This window comes from Silene latifolia, chromosome 11 (genome assembly GCF_048544455.1).
Source record: "Silene latifolia isolate original U9 population chromosome 11, ASM4854445v1, whole genome shotgun sequence".
Classification (NCBI taxonomy): domain Eukaryota; kingdom Viridiplantae; phylum Streptophyta; class Magnoliopsida; order Caryophyllales; family Caryophyllaceae; genus Silene; species Silene latifolia.
Window position 1 is genome coordinate 68,007,101 of NC_133536.1, and position 7,328 is coordinate 68,014,428.

The following is a 7,328-nucleotide window of genomic DNA, read 5'->3' on the forward strand; positions in this document are numbered from 1 at the left end:
GATTCATGGCTCCGATCGTTCATGGATCGTTGTAAACTTGAAAAGAATGGGTCAAATTTTTCCGATTGGGATGCCCAACTCAAATTAGCCGCTCAAGGTGACGACAAGCTTCGTTACCTCATTGAGGCCTCTCCACCCGAACCTAATGCTAGGTCGAGTGCCGCCACTAGGGAAGCATATGAGGCTTACCACAAAGTGTCCGCCGCTATCAAAAATGTGTTGATTTTTGCTATGGAGGCGGATCTCCAAAGGAGAGCCTTTAAAATAGGCACCGCTTATGAAATCTATTCCAAACTTGTGACAATGTTCTCACAAACACCGAGGATCATCCAATATGAGGCGGCCTCGGCATTCTTTGATCTCGATTTCAAAGAGGGCCAAAAGGTTAGCCCTCACGTGCTCAAATTGTTGGAGCTAGTCGAGACGTTGAAAATTCAAATGGTTGAAATCCCCAAGGAGCTCATTGTTGATAGGATTCTTCACTCCTTATCCAAAGTCAAAGCATATGTACAATTCCGGGTAAATTTCAATATGCAAGACAAGGACGTGTCTCTTGAAGAGTTGCACAAGTTACTTGTGCAAGCCGAAAGAGACATGGGGCTAAATGTTAACCCACCTAAGGGTGTGCTTAATATAAGCACTTAGAGCAAGGGGAAGTTCAAGAAGAATGGGAAAAAGAGTAAGAGGCAAGCTCCCATGAACACCAAGGCTAGGACTTTTGAAGCTAGCACTTCCAAACCCAAGAAGGGTCCTCTTGATAAATGCCATTATTGTAATGGTGTTGGACATTGGAAGAGGAATTGTTCCAAGTATCTTGGTGACATCAAAGCTGGAAAGATCACTCCAGTAGGTAAATGACTATCCTTTCTTTTATGTTTCTAATTCAACTATGGTATTTTGATACAAGTTGTGATAATGTATCCCCCTTTTATTGTAAATAGGGCCTCCTCCAAGCAAAGAAAAGGGAAAAGAGAAGCAAGCTTAAGAAATCATGAAGGAGCTAGGAGTAGCTACCAATGAAGCTTGGCTTTCATTATTGTCTTTATGTTATGGATTTTAGAACTATTTTGATTTCCATGTTCGACATGGAAATGTGTGATCCTTTTAAACAATGGTTGTATTTTGGATTTTCGTGACTTGGCTTGCAACCCAAGTCACCCCTTTTATCGTATTTGTTTGTTCTAAAAATTAGTCTTTATATGCTTGCACATAGAAACATATGATCATCTACTCAAAGTGATCCAATAGACAATTATAATGATAGGATTCATTATATGTCCACAAGCTTGAGGCTTGTGTATGATCAATTATAAAGTGATGTTGAGTTGATGAACTCTCCTAAAGGAATGTCCATTACCAAGTACACTCATCAAATCTAAAATCTATTAGTCAATCTATGAGATAGTCCTCCTTCTACTTCAAAATCATTATTTGTGTCTCATAAGCTATCTTTGAATATCGAGTGTATTTATTTCAAAGATAGAGTGGGAGAAAAATGAAGACACAAAGAATACAAAGAATAATTTGTATGCTTGAGTAAATGAGATCTACGAAAGAAAGAATGATTTGTATACCAAAATAGATAGTATACATGAATAGATGAGATCTATGGTCTTGATTAGATGAGATCTACATGACAAAAGAGACCAAGTGAAGTAATCGAAAGAATATGTTCTTAAGATAAGTGAAGTAATCAAAAGAATATGTTCTTAAGATAACAACACGAGGAGACCAAAAGAAAGTTCTTAAAAGAAAATGACTAAAGAAAAGTCTCAACAAGAGATTTTGCTAGTTTATGACCTAAATAGAGTTTCGATATTAATATTTACTTAAGAGCCTAAATGAAACAAAGTTGCATCCTTGAATATAAATGAGATTTATGATTAAAAGTTGCAAAGAAAGATATGCCGATATCTACAAAGAGCTAAGTTAATTGTTAACCACGCTAGTGTCCTTACTTAACCTCGTTATGAAAATGAAATGGTGGAACCTCCTTCCAAAAGGGGTATTTTGAGAAGGACGTGTATTAAATGGGATTTCACATTTAAGTAATGACATTGCTACGCATCATTATAAAAATGAATGAGTTAGAGATTAAAATCTCTTTCCATAAGTTTAAGATTGAAACCTTTTCAAAATAGGTATTTTGAAAAGATATGTTGGAAATATATATGGTTTTATCTTAATAACTTGGCAAAGCAAAATTGATTTCAAATCTTAAAATGTTTTCGAGTGAGTAGTCAAATTCGAAGCATGTGGAATTGAGTGGGAGTTTGAAATTATCATGTGAAGACATGAAATTTAGTGGGAGCAATCATCTTGTAAAATTCATAACTCATTACTCATTGAGAAGTATTTGAGTTTTCAATTCTGGATGAAAATGGACTAAGATGAATCCAATCACAACATGGGATGTTGGATAGGCATTGAGATATGCACATCAAATCAACGAGAAACGTAGGTTATTCATATCGATGAAAATGGAATTACCAGAAGCAGTCACGGTCAGTCATTGAACCTAAGAATGGTTGATTACATGATTAAAGATTACTAATGTTTCCGCCATTAGAATAATCATGCACATGTCCTATAATGAATCATATGCTTAAGAGCTTGATGAGTCATTGGTAAGCCATATAAGAATCGTCATGAATTCTCGAGAAGAACAAATAGACTATTCTAATGTTTGATAGAACACTCTGTTATGTGACAAGAAGTCGCACATATTGAAGTTTCGTAAACGCGTAAGGATTTATCAAAATCCTAAGCTAATTAAGCTAAAAGGAGAAATAAGAAGTTTGAAAAGATACTTGGTTATAGTAAGAAGTTACTCAAAAACTAGTATCTTCAAATTTACTAGGACTTATGAGAAGTGCTAGGCTAATCATCTTGACAATTGTTGCAAGATCCTACAAAACATATACCTGGTACATTATGAGTTGGAAGTGTTGGGAAATGTGTCCTCAACAATAGTGCGATCACATGATTTAAATATCATTATTAAATCTCATTTTAAGAATACAATTGGGAAGTAATATTGTTACTGTCAACTGGTCAACATACATCGGTAATGATTGGCTGACTAGAGTTTGACATTACTGTCGTGTGACGGTGGTGATCAGTTGACCCCCTAGGTCATACCTAAAGGGCAATACACTTAATTGATTATTTAATTAATCGTATAACGTTGCGAGTTAATTAAATTACTTGAAAATTGACGGACGATTTTGGAAGTAAAGTTTACGTATCAAATTGAAATGTGATTAAATGAGATATGTCCGAGTAATTAAATTGTATAATTACTCGGATGAAATAAATTGTTTAATGTAACAATTAAAATGAATGAATTATTATAAATTCAATCAGTTGAAATTTATAAATGGTAAAATATTTTGGCACAAGTAATTATGAAATTACTAAGTCGATTTTTGTATGTGACGTATTTTTATTAATACGTTGAATTTTTAATATGTTAAAAATTACATAACAAATATGTGTGACATGTGACATGTAACATATAGACAATTGACAAAATAATATGGACTCCATATTATGTGAAAGTGCCGAAATAATGTAGGAGGATTAGGCTTAAATTGTGTTTATATTTTAAATAGAAAACATAATGATTAAAAGCTAATAGTAGCCATGCAACCCTATTTATCTTGTGAAGAACAAATTCTCCATGCATTGGCTCACCCATAAAGCCCCTCTTACACGGTTTTGGGGAAGACAATTATCATTGTTTTTCTCTATAATTTTACCAAATAATATACTAAAGCTAGTGTATTATTTTTCATTCTCATTCCATCATCAAACATAGAGATTTTCTAGAGAAATAAAATCCTCTCTTCTTCTCTCTAAAACCGAAAACACATAAGGGTTTTATAAAGTTTTTGGTTCAATTTTCACTACATTAATATTATACTAGTACTTATAATATTAATTAGATTAAGTGTTAAGCCTTGGGTATAAAGCTTGGGGAGAGATCTTATTCTTAGATCTTGTTCATCCATTGGAATAGCTCAAGAACAAGAAGAGAAAGGTGATCTCTCTTGTGCCCAATATAGCCGAAATATTGAATGTAAGGACATTATTTCTCTTCTTTTATATTAATGTTTGCATGCATAAGATCCGTTTTAATTTTATGACAAATTAATTAGACATATATGAGTATGTTTAATATGTATATAGATCTACATTTCCTTCAATTGGTATCAGAGCCACGGTTGTTTGCATGCAAATTGGTTAAAAGTTTTTCCGAGTTATATGAATAACAAAATAAAACTTGTAAAATTTGTGTTATTATGATATATCACGAAATAATTACATGCATGTTAATATTTCTGGTCCTAAAGTGTTTTAGGATATTTTGGTTAATTTTTCGGATTTTTATTGTTCATATTTAATAATAATGACATTTAAATGTGATTTTATGAGTAAAAATGTCATTTTTGGTCGAAAATTAGCTATACTTCGAATTTTCACTTGGTTTTTGGATATGTTGTTACATATATTATTTTGAGATAACCTGTAAATTTTCATAATTTTTGCACTTGTTATGCTCGAAAAATGAATTTTTCATTATTAAATTCGGATTTAAGAGAAGAATAGGTTAATATGAGTTAAATTTCGAATCTGGTCATAGAAAATTTATATGTTGTCACATGCAATTTTACAAGATGTGTGTAAAATAATTGACTATAAAGAAGTCTTTTAGCATGATTTATGAATTTTTGAAGAAAAATGGCATAAATAGTGACATTATTAATGAAAATTAATAAAATATAATTTATGACTTAGGAAAAACGTCTAATGTTGCATTTTATTATATTTTTCAGATCTAAAATTGAAAAGTTAATGAAAATAATTTTTTCCATGTTTTTATGATTATTTTATTAAATATCGATAAACCGCAACATTGTTTTTCCGGGAAAAATTTCGAAATTTTTAACCTAAGTTTTTGAACATTATGAGTGTCATGGAATTTTTCCAGAATGTTCATGAATTTAAATTTCAAATTTTGAATTTATTTGAAATTTTTGGATTTATTTGAAGTTTAATAGCTTATTTTTGTAATTTTGGTCCATTTATGAACAATTTAAGTAAATAAAAGTTAATTATGGTCAAATTATTAGTGAAGACTATATTTTGAGTCCTAAGAGGTTAGGGTAATTAACTTATGCATAAATATGAGTTTATGCATTTTTGTGATTATAAAATGTTGAAATCACGCAAATCCGTAAAAACCGAGTTATATACGATATTGGCTAATTAAAAGGCGATTTAGCATAAAAATTGAGCATGTTCATACATTATATAATGCTGCATTTTCTTTATGATTGTCATAATTTTAATTTATGTAATTTTGAAATTATGTAATTTTACTTAGTATGGCCTTAGATTTTAATTGGTATTTCCCGAAATGTATGGGAATATCGATTCGGTTGTAATTTTTATTGTGATCTCGTATCACCGTTTTGTAATTTAATAGATTATTTTATTTTAGTTACAAATGTATAATAGGAAATTATGTAATTTATTATGTAATTTTATTCATTCCGGAGTTCCAAAAGACGGATTTCTTCAAGAATGGCGATACATAAAGACGGTGTTACCTCGAGATGCGTGCAACAACCGAAGTTCAAGGGACCAATGGAGTTGGTTTCCGAATATGTAATAGATTAATAGTTTTTCTATTTTAGGAAAGGCCATACTAGGATTTATTTATTTTATGCTTGCATTTTATTTAATGTCACATGCATCGCTAAATCGCCACAACTAAACATGCATTGTCTTTTATCGAGTTTATCGACCGTGTCAATTAGAATTATCGTAGTTCACCGCTTTAGCTCACTTAAAACGTGATAGATAATAAATTGACATGACCTCTCGCTAAAACAAACAATTGAGACATAGCCTTACCAAATAGTAGAAACCATGAAAACCTATTTCGTGAGGGAGTGCACTCGGCCACACCGGGGTACAAACCTTGTTACGTAGGGGAAGTGGGTGATAAATGTTAATCCACCGAATTCATGTTGATGAGGGATGTATCGGCCCCACCGTGCCCAAGTTAATGTGGGTTTGGATCATGGACACATTTATTCGAAATTTGGATTGAACTCAACAAAAGTATTTGATAAGGGATGTATCGGCCCCACCGTGCCCTTGTCGATGTGTTTTGGGCTATAGATAATTGTTAATGTAATATTATCGACCAAGAGTTCTAAAAGTAGAATCGATTAAACGTTAATCCACCAAGTTATATTGATAAAGGATGTATCGGCCCCACCGTGCCTAAGTCGATATGAATTTGGGTCTTGGAATCATTTATTATAGTTGGGTAGAGGTCACTATATAAATGTTCATATCTTGTTATATTTGCAAGTATGATTTAAAAGACAAATGTTAATATTTCCTTTCCTCCATATTTGTAGTGCATTACAATGAATCCATCAAATGCTACCGCACCGATAACCATTGAGTCATATCACCATGTTCTTGACAACGTATGCTCCAACAATAATTTCGATACAACTAGAGAACTTCATTTCGGGATTGGTTCGGATGGAAACCTTAATTTCATCACTTCTTCTAAACCACCCACTACTACTAGACCTCGTGTGAGTCCGTCTCAGGAAGACTACCTCATGCAAGGTATAGGGTCTTTGTCTCTGGAAGATAAAGATGCCAAAGCTAGTGGGAGCTCTAGCAATCAAGTTCTTGCTACAAAGGGCAAGAGGTTCAAGAAGAAAACAAAGAAAGTCAAAAACTTCAAGCAAGTTAATGATGAGTGCCATTATTGCTATGGCATGGGACATTGGCTTAGGAATTGCCCTATGTATTTGCGAAATATAAGGGAAGGACTCATTACTCCAAAAGGTACAATTCCTAAAGAAATTTATGTTATTGATATAAATTATACTTCCACTACGACATGGGTACTAGATACCGGTTGTGGTTCTCACCTTTGTAATCATTTACGGGGTTTAAGAGATGTGGAGAGGCTTAGCAAGGGAGATGTGGATCTTCGACTTGGAAATGGAGCTCGGGTAGCGGCCGAATCCAAAGGAACTTATGTTCTAGCTTTGCCAAATGGTTTTGAGTTGTATTTGCATAATTGTTTTTATGTTCCTACGCTCTCTAAAAACATTATTTCAATCGCCATGCTAGACATGGACGGTTTTTGTTTTGTCATTAAGAACAATCGTTGCTCTATTTCTAGGAATGATTTGGTTATTGGCCAAGCTTCTTCCATAAATGGCATTTACATTTTAGAGACCTCAAATCCGACAAATGATATTTATAACATTCAATCAAAGAAACTC